The sequence below is a fragment of the Tubulanus polymorphus genome, chromosome 11 (assembly GCF_964204645.1).
Source record: "Tubulanus polymorphus chromosome 11, tnTubPoly1.2, whole genome shotgun sequence".
NCBI lineage: Eukaryota > Metazoa > Nemertea > Palaeonemertea > Tubulaniformes > Tubulanidae > Tubulanus > Tubulanus polymorphus.
The window spans coordinates 2097489-2118318 of NC_134035.1; the positions used below are offsets into that span (position 1 = coordinate 2097489).

Genomic DNA, 20830 nt, shown 5'->3' on the forward strand with positions numbered 1-20830 from the left:
CTATTTCACAATGAAATAGATTGCTAAAGGTTTACGGTTTTCCTGAAACCAGATTTCATTACGCAGTTTAACTGCCATCTTATGTAAAAAGTTTTAAAATCTGATCTAATGTTGAATGCAGAGTTTTGCTGTACTCTGATATTTTGCGATGAAATAGATTGCTGAAGGTTTACAGTTTTTACTGAAACCAGATTTCATTGAGATTTTTTTCCCTTCGATCTATCTGAAGATACCTTCGCCGTTTTTTACTGAAACCAGATTTTATTACGCAGTATAACTGCCATCTTATGTAAATAGATTCAATAATACAAACTGACTTAATGTTTAGATCAGTTGTAACTGAGGGCGTAACCTTGGTATTTTTACTGTACATGAAAACATTCCTGTGAAGAAATGTTTTACCCTGTTAACTTTTTAATATTGATATCGCGATAAACTTATTGATATCGCGATAAACTTGTTCCTCTCATATTATCACATTTTACCCGCCCAATATAGGATTCTTGTTTATTTGGTTCAGGGATATACCACGGGTTAGTTGAGGGATTTTTATGCCGCAGTGGAGCTTTATTGTAATCATAAATGGTTTTTGTTCGATTATATTTCGTAAAAGGCTTTACCCGGACCATCCTTTTACTTGTCTCGATTCGTCGTCGTCGTCGTCGAACCCGGATCCGCTACCATCGCGATATTCCGCTTATGATCGTTTACGTTTTGATTAAAGTAGCGATCGACTGGCTCTGCTATCATTTACCGTCAACGTGCGGTGGTCAACTGAACCTAATGTCAACTCACCGCGTGATAAACTGGCTCTGCTATCATTTACCGTCAACGCGCAGTGGTCAACTGAATCTACTGTCAACTCACCACGCGATCGACTGGCACTGCTATCATTTACCGTCAACACCCGGTGGTCATCTAACCCTGCGATCAACTCAGTACTGTCAACTCAAACTGCGGTCAACGCTACTCTCAGCTAAATGTCGACTCAATGGTCAGATCTTATGTCAACTCTATCTTGGAGTCATTCAGTCTTATTACTCCACCAACATTCAACGGTCAACTGGGCAAACAACTCAAGCAAATCAGGTAATTATCTTTCTCATCACTTCTCACTTTAAAATTTGTAGTTTTGTGTAATATTTTGATGTGTTTGAAATCTGTATTTATATTTTGTTTTATCATTTCAGTTTCTCCAATTTGCTGTTGTTACTATGAACCGGAAAACACTGCTTCGCAAAAACAACGTCGTACAGTGTGAACAAATCTGATAATCAAAATCCACTATATTGCTATCAGTTGCGTCTCGTGGACAGTATCGCTATCAGTTCCATCTCGTGGACGGTATCGCTATCAGTTGCGTCTCGTGGACGGTATCGCTATCAGTTGCATCTCATGGACAGTATCGCTATCAGTTGCGTCTCGTGGACGGTATCGCTATCAGTTGCGTCTCGTGGACGGTATCGCTATCAGTTGCGTCTCGTGGACGGTATCGCTATCAGTTGCATCTCGTGGACGGTATCGCTATCAGTTGCGTCTCGTGGACGGTATCGCTATCAGTTGCGTCTCGTGGACGGTATCGCTATCAGTTGCGTCTCGTGGACGGTATCGCTATCAGTTGCGTCTCGTGGACGGTATCGCTATCAGTTGCGTCTCGTGGACAGTATCGCTATCAGTTGCGTCTCGTGGACGGTATCGCGTTCAGTTGCGTCTCGTGGACAGTATCGCTATCAGTTCCATCAACTGGACAAACAACTCAAGCAAATCAGGTAATTATCTTTCTCATCACTTCTCACTTTAAAATTTGTAGTTTTGTGTAATATTTTGATGTGTTTGAAATCTGTATTTATATTTTGTTTTATCATTTCAGTTTCTCCAATTTGCTGTTGTTACTATGAACCGGAAAACACTGCTTCGCAAAAACAATGTCGTACAGTGTGAACAAATCTGATCAATCAAAATCCACTATATTGCTATCAGTTGCATCTCGTGGACAGTACTGCTATCAGTTGCATCTCGTGGACGGTATCGCTATCAGTTGCATCTCGTGGACGGTATCGCTATCAGTTGCGTCTCGTGGACGGTATCGCTATCAGTTGCGTCTCGTGGACGGTATCGCTATCAGTTGCGTCTCGTGGACGGTATCGCTATCAGTTGCGTCTCGTGGACGGTATCGCTATCAGTTGCGTCTCGTGGACGGTATCGCTATCTGTTGCGTCTCGTGGACGGTATCGCTATCAGTTGCATCTCGTGGACAGTATTGCTATCAGTTGCATCTCGTGGACGGTATCGCTATCAGTTGCATCTCGTGGACGGTATCGCTATCAGTTGCGTCTCGTGGACGGTTTCGCTATCAGTTGCGTCTCGTGGACAGTATCGCTATCAGTTCCATCAACTGGACAAACAACTCAAGCAAATCAGGTAATTATCTTTCTCATCACTTCTCACTTTAAAATTTGTAGTTTTGTGTAATATTTTGATGTGTTTGAAATCTGTATTTATATTTTGTTTTATCATTTCAGTTTCTCCAATTTGCTGTTGTTACTATGAACCGGAAAACACTGCTTCGCAAAAACAATGTCGTACAGTGTGAACAAATCTGATCAATCAAAATCCACTATATTGCTATCAGTTGCATCTCGTGGACAGTATTGCTATCAGTTGCATCTCGTGGACGGTATCGCTATCAGTTGCGTCTCGTGGACGGTATCGCTATCAGTTGCGTCTCGTGGACGGTATCGCTATCAGTTGCGTCTCGTGGACGGTATCGCTATCAGTTGCGTCTCGTGGACGGTTTCGCTATCAGTTGCGTCTCGTGGACGGTATCGCTATCAGTTGCGTCTCGTGGACGGTATCGCTATCAGTTGCGTCTCGTGGACGGTATCGCTATCAGTTGCGTCTCGTGGACGGTATCGCTATCAGTTGCGTCTCGTGGACGGTATCGCTATCTGTTGCGTCTCGTGGACGGTATCGCTATCAGTTGCGTCTCGTGGACGGTATCGCTATCAGTTGCATCTCGTGGACGGTATCGCTATCAGTTGCATCTCGTGGACGGTATCGCTATCAGTTGCGTCTCGTGGACGGTATCGCTATCAGTTGCGTCTCGTGGACAGTATCGCTATCAGTTGCGTCTCGTGGACGGTATCGCGTTCAGTTGCGTCTCGTGGACAGTATCGCTATCAGTTCCATCAACTGGACAAACAACTCAAGCAAATCAGGTAATTATCTTTCTCATCACTTCTCACTTTAAAATTTGTAGTTTTGTGTAATATTTTGATGTGTTTGAAATCTGTATTTATATTTTGTTTTATCATTTCAGTTTCTCCAATTTGCTGTTGTTACTATGAACCGGAAAACACTGCTTCGCAAAAACAATGTCGTACAGTGTGAACAAATCTGATCAATCAAAATCCACTATATTGCTATCAGTTGCATCTCGTGGACAGTATTGCTATCAGTTGCATCTCGTGGACGGTATCGCTATCAGTTGCGTCTCGTGGACAGTATCGCTATCAGTTGCGTCTCGTGGACGGTATCGCTATCAATTGCATCTCGTGGACGGTATCGCTATCAGTTGCATCTCGTGGACGGTATCGCTATCAGTTGCGTCTCGTGGACGGTTTCGCTATCAGTTGCGTCTCGTGGACAGTATCGCTATCAGTTCCATCAACTGGACAAACAACTCAAGCAAATCAGGTAATTATCTTTCTCATCACTTCTCACTTTAAAATTTGTAGTTTTGTGTAATATTTTGATGTGTTTGAAATCTGTATTTATATTTTGTTTTATCATTTCAGTTTCTCCAATTTGCTGTTGTTACTATGAACCGGAAAACACTGCTTCGCAAAAACAATGTCGTACAGTGTGAACAAATCTGATCAATCAAAATCCACTATATTGCTATCAGTTGCATCTCGTGGACAGTATCGCTATCAGTTGCATCTCGTGGACGGTATCGCTATCAGTTGCATCTCGTGGACGGTATCGCTATCAGTTGCGTCTCGTGGACGGTATCGCTATCAGTTGCGTCTCGTGGACGGTATCGCTATCAGTTGCGTCTCGTGGACGGTTTCGCTATCAGTTGCGTCTCGTGGACGGTATCGCTATCAGTTGCGTCTCGTGGACGGTATCGCTATCAGTTGCGTCTCGTGGACGGTATCGCTATCTGTTGCGTCTCGTGGACGGTATCGCTATCAGTTGCGTCTCGTGGACGGTATCGCTATCAGTTGCATCTCGTGGACGGTATCGCTATCAGTTGCGTCTCGTGGACGGTATCGCTATCAGTTGCGTCTCGTGGACGGTATCGCTATCAGTTGCGTCTCGTGGACAGTATCGCTATCAGTTGCGTCTCGTGGACGGTATCGCGTTCAGTTGCGTCTCGTGGACAGTATCGCTATCAGTTCCATCAACTGGACAAACAACTCAAGCAAATCAGGTAATTATCTTTCTCATCACTTCTCACTTTAAAATTTGTAGTTTTGTGTAATATTTTGATGTGTTTGAAATCTGTATTTATATTTTGTTTTATCATTTCAGTTTCTCCAATTTGCTGTTGTTACTATGAACCGGAAAACACTGCTTCGCAAAAACAATGTCGTACAGTGTGAACAAATCTGATCAATCAAAATCCACTATATTGCTATCAGTTGCATCTCGTGGACAGTATTGCTATCAGTTGCATCTCGTGGACGGTATCGCTATCAGTTGCGTCTCGTGGACAGTATCGCTATCAGTTGCGTCTCGTGGACGGTATCGCTATCAATTGCATCTCGTGGACGGTATCGCTATCAGTTGCGTCTCGTGGACAGTATCGCTATCAGTTGCGTCTCGTGGACGGTATCGCGTTCAGTTGCGTCTCGTGGACAGTATCGCTATCAGTTCCATCAACTGGACAAACAACTCAAGCAAATCAGGTAATTATCTTTCTCATCACTTCTCACTTTAAAATTTGTAGTTTTGTGTAATATTTTGATGTGTTTGAAATCTGTATTTATATTTTGTTTTATCATTTCAGTTTCTCCAATTTGCTGTTGTTACTATGAACCGGAAAACACTGCTTCGCAAAAACAATGTCGTACAGTGTGAACAAATCTGATCAATCAAAATCCACTATATTGCTTTCAGTTGCATCTCGTGGACAGTATCGCTATCAGTTGCGTCTCGTGGACAGTATCGCTATCAGTTTCGTCTCGTGGACGGTATCGCTATCAGTTGCGTCTCGTGGACGGTATCGCTATCAGTTGCGTCTCGTGGACAGTATCGCTATCAGTTGCGTCTCGTGGACGGTATCGCTATCAGTTGCGTCTCGTGGACAGTATGGCTATCAGTTGCGTCTCGTGGACAGTATCGCTATCAGTTGCGTCTCGTGGACGGTATCGCTATCAGTTGCGTCTCGTGGACAGTATGGCTATCAGTTGCGTCTCGTGGACAGTATCGCTATCAGTTGCGTCTCGTGGACGGTATCGCTATCAGTTGCGTCTCGTGGACGATCGCTATCAGTTGCGTCTCGTGGACGGTATCGCTATCAGTTGCGTCTCGTGGACGGTATCGCTATCAGTTGCGTCTCGTGGACAGTATCGCTATCAGTTGCGTCTCGTGGACGGTATCGCTATCAGTTGCGTCTCGTGGACGGTATCGCGTTCAGTTGCGTCTCGTGGACAGTATCACTATCAGTTCCATCAACTGGACAAACAACTCAAGCAAATCAGGTAATTATCTTTCTCATCACTTCTCACTTTAAAATTTGTAGTTTTGTGTAATATTTTGATGTGTTTGAAATCTGTATTTATATTTTGTTTTATCATTTCAGTTTCTCCAATTTGCTGTTGTTACTATGAACCGGAAAACACTGCTTCGCAAAAACAATGTCGTACAGTGTGAACAAATCTGATCAATCAAAATCCACTATATTGCTATCAGTTGCATCTCGTGGACAGTATTGCTATCAGTTGCATCTCGTGGACGGTATCGCTATCAGTTGCATCTCGTGGACGGTATCGCTATCAGTTGCGTCTCGTGGACGGTTTCGGTATCAGTTGCGTCTCGTGGACAGTATCGCTATCAGTTGCGTCTCGTGGACGGTATCGCTATCAGTTGCGTCTCGTGGACGGTATCGCTATCAGTTGCGTCTCGTGGACAGTATCGCTATCAGTTGCGTCTCGTGGACGGTATCGCTATCAGTTCCATCTCGTGGACGGTATCGCTATCAGTTCCATCTCTTGGACGGTATCGCTATCAGTTCCATCTCGTGGACGGTATCGCTATCAGTTCCATCTCGTGGACGGTATCGCTATCAGTTCCATCAACTGGACAAACAACTCAAGCAAATCAGGTAAATATTTCTTTCTCATAATTCCTTGTATTCGAATTACTTTATAGATTTGTAACATTTTGATTGGATTGAAATCTATATTTATGTTTTGATTATTTTGTTGTTTTTCAGTTTCTACAATTTGCTGCTGTTATGATATGGGACGGTCGAAGCGCAAAGTCGATACTCAAGAGAAATTGATACTCAAAGAATTTTGGATATCAAATCTGTGAAATTGAGACCAAAATGATCAAATGTGCGTCTCAATCCTATGAAATTGAGATCAAATGTTCCATATTGAAATATCAAAATTGTCTATCAAATCTTTGAAATCGAGACCAAATTGATCCATGATCCGTGAAACTATTATTTCCTTCAGAATTTAAATATGGAATCTCAGTTATTTGCCTAATTCAATTTTCTTGCCAACAGGATTTGAACCTGTAAATGGATAAATCATTCTGGATGATAATGATGTATTACTAAACGGCAGGACGCAGTTCTATCGGGTTCTGAGTTCAGATTTAACACAAAAAGTTAAATCATGCGTAAGCAATGTACTAATTACTAATTCTAGTTGATTGATTTGATGATTTGAGTCTTCGAACTCACGAAGCTGAACTTAACAAAGGAAACTTCTATGATTTCCAATGAATTGCCTTTTGAAAAACGACCAAATTATTTTGAGGCATTCATTATTCGGGAATTTTACCTGAATAGAATCCTATTTTTATTGAAATGAAAAGCTCAAGTGAAACACGTGAATAAGATCTCGTGTCTACGTTGGAAACACTTTGTGAAATTTTTCGAATTTCAGAAATTGTCATCAGGAATCGAACCTGAAACTGCACAGATTATTATATCTGGTTTACTCTTACCAATGAGCCAGATGGTGAACTTTAAACAACGTTGAGCAACAGTCAAAATGCTCTCTAAATCTGGATAATTTCTTCATCATTTTTGATTAAATTGCCATTTTTTGACGTCAAATTACTTTCATTTTTAGCAAAAAAACGACTACAGTATCAGTTAAGTCTTATTCATAGATTTTCATGATCTGGACCTGATATTGAACTTCTGAAATTTGGCATTCGTTTTTCTTACAGATATGGTCATCAAATTATTGAAACTGAAAGGATTTTCCTGTTGGAATTTCTTTTTAGTTTCCATGTTTTGTATTCGATGCTGGTTTTGAACAAGTACAAAATTTTTAAGGAGAAATCTCTAACATTTCTCGGCTTACAGGGACTGAACCTGTCACTATAAAATTACCAAGTTTTGTGTGATATCAAAATCTGCTATTTTTGGTATCAAATACTTTCATTTTCAGCGAAAACTACAACAGTTATGAAGTTGTCTTATTCATAACTTCATAAACTGAACCTGATATCGAACTTCTCAACTTTGGAAAATTTGTTGGGAAGTTTTTGTGAAATTTATTGTCATCAAAGTAAAATCCTAAACGGAGTTTCTTATTCATGGAATCATGTATGTTTTAGTTTCCATGTTTTGCATTTGATGCTCGGTTCAAAAGAACCCGAAGTGTTTAGAAATGATAAAATCTTTAACACTTTTCAGTTTAGTAGAAATAATGTGTATCTTCAGGGACCGAACCTGTAAACATTATTTCAAGTCTCATGTGACTTCATCAAAATCAATTATGAAAAATCTCGATGTGATACGATTATTTATTGTTCGACATTTCAGTCGACTCGAGTTCAAACAAGGGAAAAAAAACGTTTGTGTAATGAAAGAAAAAAAATCATGTAAGAAAAAAAATTATGTAAGAAAAAAAATATATTGTAAGAAAAAAATATATATTGTAAATCAACAACGACGATGACGACAACAACGGGAATGGCAACGATGGACAACAATAGTAACCATAGTAACAACTAATTGGCTCCGTTAACTCCTGATACAACATCCACTCTATGACCACACGTTCAGTGGTCAACTTACTCAAAACCGGTAAGATCTGATGTCAGTGATCAACTCCTTGCTATCGATTGATTCGCTCTGCTATCATTTACCGTCAACGCGCGGTGGTCATCTAACCCTGCGATCAACTCAGTACTGTCAACTCAAACTGCGGTCAACGCTACTCTCAGCTAAATGTCGACTCAATGGTCAGATCTAATGTCAACTCTATCTTGGAGTCATTCAGTCTTATTACTCCACCAACATTCAACGGTCAACTGGGCAAACAACTCAAGCAAATCAGGTAATTATCTTTCTCATCACTTCTCACTTTAAAATTTGTAGTTTTGTGTAATATTTTGATGTGTTTGAAATCTGTATTTATATTTTGTTTTATCATTTCAGTTTCTCCAATTTGCTGTTGTTACTATGAACCGGAAAACACTGCTTCGCAAAAACAACGTCGTACAGTGTGAACAAATCTGATCAATCAAAATCCACTATATTGCTATCAGTTGCATCTCGTGGACAGTATCGCTATCAGTTGCGTCTCTTGGACGGTATCGCTATCAGTTGCGTCTCGTGGACGGTATCGCTATCAGTTGCATCTCGTGGACGGTATCGCTATCAGTTCCATCAACTGGACAAACAACTCAAGCAAATCAGGTAAATATTACTTTCTCATAATTCCTTGTATTCGAATTACTTTATAGATTTGTAACATTTTCATTGGATTGAAATCTATATTCATATTTTGATTATTTTGTTGTTTTTCAGTTTCTACAATTTGCTGCTGTTATGATATGGGACAGTCGAAGCGCAAAGTCAACACTGCGCATATATTAGTAACTGTCAACTTGCTCGATGGTCAATTCAAATCTACGGTCAACTGGACAAACAACTCAAGCAAATCAGGTAAATATTACTTTCTCATAATTCCTTGTATTCGAATTACTTTGTAGCTTTGTAATATTTTGATCGGATTGAAATCTATATTTATATTTTGATTATTTTGTTGTTTTTCAGTTTCTACAATTTGCTGCTGTTATGATATGAACTGTAAAGCAGGATGTGCCGAACAGAGTGAAAAATTGCATTCAGAAAAAAATGTACCAAACCTATGTGATTACAAAACATCAATCTTGCGATGTAAAGTAACATGGAAACAATTCGATCTATCGAAACATCAGGTTTGCTGTTATCAGTCAAGAGACTATCTGATATAAATGCGTGAGAGTCACCTGCTATGCTATCCAGTCTTACGGGACCGTCTCATACAATGCGATATCGAGTATGAAAGTTGAATGATACCCACAGCGAAAAGGCTTATATGATACAATACGTCATGTTCATCAGTAACAAAGAAACGAGACGAACTGAGTTGAGACACCAAGGATCAAGTAACCTGCTATCTGTCATGGATCCAGTAACCCGCTATCTGTCATAGGGCTGTCGTATATAGTCCAATACGTCACGATCGCGAGTAATAACGAAACAGGTCGAATCACAAACGTTCCAGTGCACAAATTACTCGCTAGCGTTCCTTCTCGCTTGCGATCTCGAGATATTTTCCAGAAAGAAAAATTTGGTTGAAAGTGTACGTTGTTTAATCGGGTAGTGGAAGGAGTTAAAGGAGCTGAATCGCCTCGTTCGTTCGTTCGTTACTACGTTTGGTTACTTCGCGTAATTAGACTCGTTTTAAAATTCGTAAACGCTTCATCGACGATGACGACAACTTCACCAACGACGACTACAGGATTTTAGTGGTTGAAAAATATTTGTATTCGAAAAAAAAAAAACTTGGATTGATATTTTAGATGATTAGAAAATAAATTGTAGGAAACATAAAGAGAGATATGTTAAACATAAAACATATTTTGAGAAACCTAAAAGATTACATTATAGCTTGAATTATCGAAAAAATATATTATTGTAAGAAAAGAAAAAATATATTATTGTAAGAAAAGAAAAAATAAATTGTAAGAAAAGAAAAAATATATTATTGTAAGAAAAGAAAAAATATATTATTGTAAGAAAGGAAAAAATATATTATTGTAAGAAAAGAAAAAAAAATTTCTAAGAAAATAAGGCATAAATATCTTAGACAATTAGAAAAGAATATTGTGAAGAAGCAGTTGAATTAACAGATTTGAATAATACAAACATAAATCGAATACCGGGTAGTTAACAGTTGAGTCAAGTTTAGAATAATTTAGTGCAGGTTTATATGTGATATTTGATAAGTCACTGAAATAGGATTTAGACAAACGTAGATGAATTACTGAACTGTTGATCTGTCAATAATTTGAGTTTAGAGATTGTTAGGATATTTGGTGAATAATTGAATTGTAAATCAGTAAATTTTAGAAGTTAGAATATTTATTATGATGGACTGGACATAGAAAAATTAAGTATTGATTGATAAGTGAATAACTGAAAAAAAACTGAATTGTCGAATTATGAATACGATTCTATTCAAGAGATTGATTTAAAGCGTTTCATGTTGTTTTAGTGTGGTTGAATATCTATCAAATAATCTTTAATGTTTGATCGAAGTTGATTGACTTTAATTCTTGAGTCGATCGGTGAAAAACTGCTGAAAAATGAAGAAACCTAGATAGAGTAATAGAAATTTTGAATAGACTATAGAAATCTATGGTATAGATATTTCATTGAAAAGGAGATTATGAATTACTTGTGTGATGTTTGTGTTGGTCGAAAAATGTTTTGTAGCTGTAAGAAAAGAGTTGACAAAAATTCTGATAAACACAGTGATATACGATTAAAACTGTAAAATGAAGAAATAGAATAATCATTGAAAGAAATTTTGATACAGATTTTGATAAACTGTTGTGCGTGAAAATATAGGAAACATTTTTGTGAAACAAATAGATTTAGATACTGTGTTAAACAGTGTTAAACCATGAAGGAAGAAATCTGATGATTTTGAAATATTCCTGTTTTTCCAGTGGTGTGGCATAAATAGATTTAAATGCGGAAGAACTATGATGATTTTTGTGATTATGAAACATTCCCGTTTTTCTTGTTGTAAGAATTTTCCTCAGTTAAGGTTTCAAGGTCAGGTTACGAAAGTCCGCATAGGAATATGGTTTAGGTTACAAGAATAAGATATAGAACAGTGAGGTGATTTTGTTGAAAAATGTTACTATTTTGTGAATTGCATTCCGTGCCACTAGATATTTTCATATATCTATATATATATATATATATATATATATATATATATATATATATGTGCTGATATATAATTACTCAGGTTGTTCAAGCGATAAAATAGAAGTATTTGATGTGGAAATATACGATGAATTTTGTGTGATTTTTCTTGTGGTACAGAAAGATCTTGATAAACTGTTGTATAATGAATACAGTTATATCAAAACCGTAAAGGGAAAAATTTGATGATTCTGAAACATTCCTGTTTTTCTAGTGGCTTGATGTTGAAATATTATGATTGTGTTTTTGTGATTGTGAAACATTTCCAGTTTTTCACAGTCCAGGTTTGTCTAGGTTACAAAGATAAAACTTATAAAAATCGTGAGGGTGATTTTGTTGGAAGATTTTATCAGTATTTTGTGATTTGCACTGATACTGATGATGGTTACTCGGGTTATATATTCAATCTATTAAATAGAAACTAGCAGTGATAATAAATAGCTACTCGCGATTTCATATGATCTCATTTTTATAATATGTTAAACAGGCAAAGTCTAATTAAGTCATGTAAACTTTGTATGTTTTCATTGAAGAGTTAGAGTGTATATAATTTTGAACACGATTACATATAAACATGTGTGTTCTAAAAATGTAGATAGAGATGTATTTATATGTTTAAATTCATTTGGAAAAACATGACCTTTTATGATTGTTTGATATTTGTTGTTTGTTCATTTGGATTTTTGTTCTCAAAACAGGATTTTATTTGTGAACAGCAGAAGGTGAAAAATGAATGAAAGAGGATAAAAGCCAATAGCTATGAATTTCTTTTTATTCATTGGTTTTATCTTGGAAAAGTGAAGAAAGAAGATGTAACTCCAGCACTTCGGGATATAGACCCCAAGCACCTCCCTTCTCTATAGAGCTTATTCTGAATTTCCTCTCCCTTGTTGATCTATGGTGAACTGGTTGAAATGTTTAAAGTGAAAAAAAAATATAATGCTAAAACCATTTTGAACAGAAGAGTAGTTAAAACCAGATCGCCAAGATCATTCCATTACTCGCCTACCATTTACATGGTAAATGGGGAAAAATAATTTTGTTAATCGAGATAGAAATAAAAACATTTTGAAAACATTGGTGACATGAAAGTTATTGACAAAATATACAGATACTTTACTATACACTACTGGAGGGATCTTACATATACATGTATGACGATATCTAAACCATCTTGGATCAATTTTGCTGAGTGGAAATTTGAAGCTCTAAGTAATGTGTCTAAATTTGGAATGTTTTCGCAAGTTTAGCAAGAATTGGTCACAATCAGAGAGACAATGTAATAAATCCCCAAAAATATAGGCCATTTTTGGAAATTCATTTCTGCGTAAATGAAGGTTTGAAAGTCTAACGAAAGATTACAATTACGATTACGATTTGATTTACACTCCAACCATTTCCATGGTATATGGAGGAAAACTATTTCACATGTATATACAAATATTTACATAACAACACTGAAGTGATTAAAATTTAGAGAATGAAAAAGTTTACAAAATATATACATTAACTATTTACAATACATCAAAGCCGGTTTTAGATAAGATAAGATGATAATGAGATGATCTAACCTCATATTCGTAATCAGCACCCCAAAAAACACGTCTGCACAAAATTTCATTAAAATTGGGCCAAAAAAATATTTTGACTTTGTACCCCATTTTGGGGTGCATATTTTGGGCATGAAAACCCTTATTTGCCCATGCAGATGAATTCCGATTCAAAATCTGATTGCGGATCCGGAATCTACACCTCAGAATACATATTCCTACCAAATTTCGAAGGAATCAGAGAAAAAAAAGTTTTCGCCGAAAAAAAACTCCTGGATTTTTGCCATTTTTGGGCAAAAAACCGAATCTCTTCGATTTGCTTGAAATTTTAGTCCTATATATTTTCAGGGGTGCTGATTCAAAATCTGCAATCAGATCTTGAAAACTCTGGGATCCAAGGCCTTTTGAAAATTTAGGGGTCCCCCAAAAAATTCGAATTTCTCATTTTCTGGGCAGCGGATCCGAAAAATTCGTTCAGATTTGCGATCAACACCCTTAAATACATGTCTGAACGGAATTTCATCAAAATCGGTGACAAAAAATATTTTACCCCTGACACTCATTTTGGGGAGTAGCCTACCTTAGATTGCCATTTCTCTGATACACCGGTAACTAGACTTAACTCTAACTGTGTATAACTGATTGGTGGCATCAAATTTATTAACTTTCATTTATATCTTTTAGGATGTTTGTCATCATTAGGATGGAATTATTGACTTTTTGAGTTTGATGATCAGGATCAGATGAACTGGATAAATATGTGTGGGCAGTGTTAGAACTCACCGGGAGGATAAACAAACAAACGAACAAATATTGGGAGAACTTGACTTCAAATTTACTCTTAAGCATTATTCTTTAATAGTTTCTGAGCATTATTTCTGGTTACAGTGTTAGTGGTAGTTGAATGCACTATTTTAGAGAATAAAATTAAATTTGCTTGAAGTTCTTCCTTTGGCATGTGAGCCTACCGCTTTACCGGATGCTAATACATTCCGCAGACAAAAGAGTTCTATCAAAAATGTTTTGAAATTCGTTTAAAAAAGATGTTCCCCTTCGAAAAACCTTAAACGATAGTAAGATTTTTCATATACAATGGAATCGTATTAGATAATCAACGAAATTCGGCCAAGAAAAATATCTGTATTGCTCGCATGCCACAGTAAGATCGCAAGGCTGAGTTAGATATTTACCGTACAGTGCTGCCCCTATGAATAAGGATAGCGGAATTTCTGCGAACTAAAATAGCGCATATTTACCGCCGGAATTTAAATGTCCTTATTACGTACAGTACCGACCAGTGTGTCGTCTAATTCTGATTTAATATGATACTATGAATACGTTCTGAATTTTGAATATTCTTTAGGTATATCATATTTAATCATTTTTAGCTAAAATTTACTTACTTATCAATTAATATAATATTTGTATACTGAATAAATTATTCATTTTCATTTTTTAATGATAATTTATCATCAGAATTGACAAAATGTCCATATTTTTTCTTCGATAAAGTCTATTTGCGCGCAAATAAACAGGGAACATACAAACACCTATCGCTCTCTCCCAGACCATACTAGAAATACCCCGATTCATCTTAACTCTTTTAAGGCTTATTCTTTTATAGAAAAATTGTTTGGTTCAAACGTTTGAGAGCAGTTTTCAGAGTTTGAGAATTTTCCTCGGAATCCGGCCCGCAAATCGGTAATTAGTTCGTCCACTCCTGCCGTTCGATAACTCTGGCAAGCGAGTATTATGTTAGTTCACATTTTCCACGCTATCGTTATACATAGCGGCAGCACTAGACGGTCGAGATTGAATTGGTCGCGCTATTTTACTGTGGAGCGGGCTCAATTCGATCGCTAATTCTTTATTTACAACAGTAAACTATTCCCTCAATTGATAAAGACTTTAAAGCCGCGATGATTCTAAATGTACGAATTTTGATATTGGTAAAAAAGATAAGAATTCATTCACGATGTTTCATTTTCATGTCCTCAGGTACACGCACTTTAGGGGGACCTCACTCACTCCAGACCCACAGTGACTTTGCAGACACTTCGACAGTCAGTGACTAGTGAGGCCGGGACCTACTCAAATTTAGTCTGAATCAGTCAGTCGTTTTAACTACGGGTTCTGGGTTGGTTAGGGAACGACGGCTAGGTGCTAGACTAACAGGGACCTCACTCGGTGTCAAAAACCACTTTCTAGCCTACACGGGCCGCACTACCCTAGCCGCTTGCATTGCACATGGTGCAGCAGGCGATAGTTTCACAAATCTTGATGAACTGTTCTTCAACTTCCTCCGGCACCACATCTTGTTCAGCAGGTTAAGACCAGCTGACTCGACCATTTAGTTACACCAGCTTTCTCCCACTGCCACAGGCTGGGCTCTTGTGTAAAACGAGAATCTGTTAATCCAGTGTGACTGAAAACTGCTGAAAACTTTTGTTTAAGCCTTTACTTTGTCAGAGTAATTGTACTGTTTTGCTCTCATTTCACCCATCCTCCCTCAACCTCTCACCCGACCCTCCCTCAACCTCACAAACCACCCTCTTCAACCTCTCACCCCATCCTCCCCAACCTCTCACCCCATCCTCCCTCAACCTCTCACCCCATCCTCCCCAACCTCTCACCCCATCCTCCCTCAACCTCTCATCCCATCCTCCCCAACCTCTCACCCCATCCTCCCCAATCTCTCGCCCCATCCTCCCTCAACCTCTCACCCCATCCTCCCCCAACCTCTCACCCAATCCTCCCCCAACCTCTCATCCCATACTCCCTCAACCTCTCACCCCATCCTCCCCAACCTCTCACCCTATCCTCCCTCAACCTCTCACCCCATCCTCCCCAACCTCTCACCCCATCCTCCCCAACCTCTCACCCCATCCTCCCACAACCTCTCAGTCAGTCTTCCTGTTAATGTGATTTCAATTTTATATTTCAGGTTTTCCTCTGTCGGGCTGTGGTGTAGTACTCGACGTGGTGGACTTCAACTGAAATTTATCACAGTTTTACTTCTTCAGTCAACTTCTTCCGGACTACTAGTGAACTAACTGGACTACTAGTCAACTAACCGGACTATTAGTGAACTAACTGGACTATTTGTGAACTAACCAGACTATATGTGAACTAACTGGACTATTTATCAACTAACCGGACTATAAGTGGAGTGATACTCATAAAAATACAGTGTGGAACTCTGTATGTGGATTTGTGGAACTCGGTGGACTACCATTACTGCTAGACAAGGGCTAGTGAGTGTGTGAGTAGAATTTCTTATAAGTTTCCAAAACAATTATGAGAATATGTATTCATCAATTTTAATTTGTGAAAATAAATTATATTATGTTCATTTCTTGTATTTTGTTTGTTGAATTGCATAGAGTTTTGCATTTAAGATTTTGATTTTATTCGGGCAGTTCCTACAGACCGGTCATACCGGAATATAAGGAGTTTTAAAGGGAGAACTTTTCATATTTCGAGCAAGTGTCTGCTTCGCTTGCCCAATAACTGTAGACTCTCCTACAGTCGTTTCGTAAGCAAATTTTTAGAATCGACTGAATTCATGAATTTGCAAGTAAGACTTGCAAATTCATGACCATGACCGAATGTTTTCATCTATTACTACATCATATTTTTCAGGTTGGAGGCGCAGGGCGTTGGAGGTGCATATATTTGAAACAATATATCTCGTCGCGCTCGACTAACTGGAGCCACGAGCCTTTTTCCTGTTTGGCGTAACAGTATTTCTCAGCCGACTGAGGGCTATCACCATTCACTTCTTACTCTTCACCATCAGAATACATTACCACATATTTCCTGAAGATGAAAATTTGGCCAAAATGACTGTCGTGTCTGGTTTTAGGATGTTTGTCATCATTAGGAACTATAGTACCGGTATTTATTGACATTTTTGTTTGTTGATCAGGACTACATCGAACTGGATGTTAGCAAGCGTTAGAACTCACCGAGAGGATAAACAAACAATCGAACACATATTGGGAGAACTTGACTTCAGTTATAGTGAACTTTACGAGGACTAAATATGTGACACTACCGATTTGCTTTTGAACTAAAAACAGGGCAACTGAAAAAAAACTGCGTGGCTTCTAGAACCTGTCGTTCTCTCCCAGACGAAACTAGGAATATCCCCGATTCAAATTTACTCTTAAGCCTAATTCTTTCATAGAAAGTTGTTCCTTTAATAGTTTCAGGGCATTTTTTCTGGTTACAGTGTTAGTGGTAGTTGAATGCACTATTTTAGAGAATAAAATTTAATTTGCTCAGAATTCTTCCTTTGGCATGTGAGCCTATCGCTTTACCGGATGCTAATACATTCCGCTGACAAAAGAGTTCTATCAAAAATGGTTTGAAATTCGTTTTAAAAGGATGATCCCCTTCAAAAAACCTTAAACGATAGTAGAATTATTCATATACAATGGAATCGTATTAAACATTGAACGAAATTCGGCTAAGAAAAATATCTTTATTACTCGCATTCCACAGTAAGATAGCAAGGCCGAGTTAGATATCTACCGTACAGTGCTGCCCCTATGAATTACGGTAGCGGAATTTCTGTGAACTAAAATAGTAGCGCATATTTACCGCCGGAATTTAAATTTCCTTATTACGTACAATACGGACCAGTGTGGCGCCTAATTCTGATTGAATATGATACTATGAAAACGTTCTGAATTTTGTATGATATTTCCTAATTTTTTAGGTAACATATTTAATTCTTTTTAGCTAAAATTCACTTACCTATCAATTAATGTTGTATTTATATACAGAATAACTTATTCGTTTACATTTTTGAATGATAAAATTGACAAAATGTCCATATGTCCAAAATGTCAATATTCTTTCTTCGATATATTCTAATTACGCAGAAATAATCAGGGAACATACAAACACCTGTAGCTCTCTCCCAGACCATACTAGAAATACCCCGATTCAAATTTACTCTTTCAAGGCTTATTCTTTTATAGAAAAATTGTTTGGCCAGACGTTTCAGAGCAGTTTTCAGAGTTTGAGAAATTTCCTCGGAATCCGGCCCGCAAATCGGTAATTAGTTCGTCCACTACGGCCGTTCGAAGACTCTGGCAAGCGAGTATTATGTTAGTTAACGTTTTCCACGCTATCGTTATACATAGGGGCAGCACTAGACGGTCAAGATTAGATCGCACTATTTTTACTGTGGAGCGGGCTCAATTCAATCGCTAATTCTTTATTTACAGTGAACTATTCTCTCAATTGATAAAGACTTTAAAGCCACGATGATTTTAAATGTACGACTTTTGAATTGGGTAAAATGATAAGAATTCATCATATTTTATGTCCTCAGGGCCCGGGACGCACAGGGAGACCTCACTCCAACTTCGACTTCGCAAACACGTCACGACACACTAGTGAGGCCGGCCAGGCCCTGACTCGACCAGTTAGTTACAATGGCTTTCTCCCGGCCACAGGCTGGGCTCTTGTGAAAAACGAGAATCTGTTAAACCAGTGTGACCAGGGGACTGAAAACTGCTGAAAACCTTTGCTGAAGCCTTTAGGCTACTATGTTAGAGTAATTGTACTGTTTTGCTCCCCTTTTCACCCATCCTCCCTCAACCTCTCACCCCATCCTCCCTCAACCTCTCACCCCATCCTCCCTCAACCTCACCCAACCTCATCATCCCATTGTCCCCAACCTCTCACCCCATCCTCCCTCAACCTCTCACCCCATCCTCCCCCAACCTCTCACCCCATCCTCCCCCAACTTCTCGCAGTCAGTCTCGCTGTTAATGTGATTTCAATTTTATTTTTCAGGTTTTCCTCTGTTGGGCTGTGGTGTAAACTTCATCACGAATGCTGGACGTGGTGGACATCAACTGAAATTTATCACAGTTTTACTTCTTCAGTCAACTTCTTCCGGACTACTAGTGAACTTACCCGACTATATGTGAACTAACCGGACCATTTAGTCCATTTAGGACCATTTAGATTGATACTCATAAAAAACAGTCAGTGGTGGACTCCAGGAGGTGTTGAACTCTGTATGTGGATTTGTGGGACTCGGTGGACTACCATTACTGCTAGACAAGGGCTGGTGAGTGTGAGTAGAATTTCTTAAAAGTTTCCCAAACAATTATGAGAAAGCAGTTTATCTGTAAACACTGTTCACTGCATTTCATAAGAATTGTCTATGTGGTTATTTGAAGCAGCCTGTAATTGTGTTGCGGGAATTATAATTCAGGGTTTTTAGTAAGAGCATCAATTTCTACCTTAAAAATTAATTGAATATTAAAAATTAATTGAATATTTGACATCATTGAATAAAAATCGTTTTTGGACCGAATTTCGAGGGCGAATTTCATCAAAATTTGTGACGAAATTAAGGGGGTCAAAACACGAAATCCTGAATATCTCATTTTAGGAGCCTCGGATCCTAAATCTAACCTCATATTTGTAACCAGCACCCCAAAAAACATGTCTGCACTAAATTTTATTAAAATTGGGCCAAAAAGATATTTTGACTTTGTACCCCATTTTTGGGGTGCATATTTTGGGCATTAAAACCCTTATTTGCCCATGAAGATGAATTCCGTTTCAAAATCTGATTGCGGATCCGGAATCTACACCTCAGAATACATATTCCTACCAAATTTCGAAGGAATCAGAGAAAAAAAAGTTTTCGCCGAAAAAAATCTCCTGGACTAACACCTTAGATTTTTGCCATTTTTTGCCAAAAAATCGAATCTCTTCGATTTGCTTGAAATTTCAGTCATTTATATTGTCAGGGGTGCTGATTCCAAATCTGCAATCAGATTTTGAATATCTCGAAAACTCTGGGGTCCAAGGCCTTTTGAAAATTTAGGGGTCCCCCAAAAAATTCGAATTTCTCATTTTCTGGGCCTCGGATCCTAAAAATTCGTTCAGAATTGTGATCAGCACCCCAGAATACATGTCTAACCGGAATTTCATCAAAATCGGAGACAAAAAATATTTGACTTCTGACACTCATTTTGGGGAGTAGCCTACCTTAGATTGCCATTTCTCTGATATACCGGTAACTAGACTTAACTCTTACACTGTGTATAACTGTTTGGTGGCCTCAAATCTATTAAGTTTCATTTATATCTTTTAGGATGTTTGTCATCATTAGGATGCCGGGAATTATTGACTTTTTGAGTTTGATGATCAGGATCAGATGAACTGGATAAATATGTGTTGGCACTGTTAGAACTCACCGGGAGGATAAACAAACAAACGAACAAATATTGGGAGAACTTGACTTCAAATTTACTCTCCTTTAATAGTTTCCGAGCATTATTTCTGGTTACTGTGTTAGTGGTAGTTGAATGCACTATTTTAGAGAATAAAATTAAATTTGCTTGAAGTTCTTCCTTTGGCATGTGAGCTTAGCGCTTTACCGGATGCTAATACATTCCGCAGACAAAAGAGTTCTATCACAAACGGTTTGAAATTCGTTTTAGAAAGAGAATCCCCTTCTAAAAACCTTAAACGATAGTCGAATTATTCATATACAATGGAATCGTATTAGATAATCAACGAAATTCGGCTAAGAAAAATATCTGTATTGCTCGCATGCCACAGTAAGATAGCGAGGCTGAGTTAGATATTTACCGTACAGTGCTGCCCCTATGAATAACGATAGCGGAATTTCTGTGAACTAAAATAGTAGCGCATATTTACCGCCGGAATTTAAATGTCCTTATTACGTACAGTACCGACCAGTGTGTCGTCTAATTCTGATTTAATATGATACTATGAATACGTTCTGAATTTTGTATGATATTTCCTTATTTTTAGG

General features: G+C 38.1%; 1 long non-coding RNA gene across 1 annotated transcript in view; it reads left to right on the forward strand.

The window, feature by feature from the left end:
- LOC141913280 (uncharacterized) overlaps nucleotides 1-20271 on the forward strand; it is a 167615-nt gene extending 147344 nt beyond the window's left edge. Inside the window, exon 3 of the long non-coding RNA XR_012620266.1 lies at nucleotides 20144-20271. This is a non-coding gene — a long non-coding RNA (uncharacterized LOC141913280). The remainder of the gene's footprint in view (nucleotides 1-20143) is intronic.
- The last annotated feature ends 559 nt before the right edge of the window (nucleotides 20272-20830 follow it).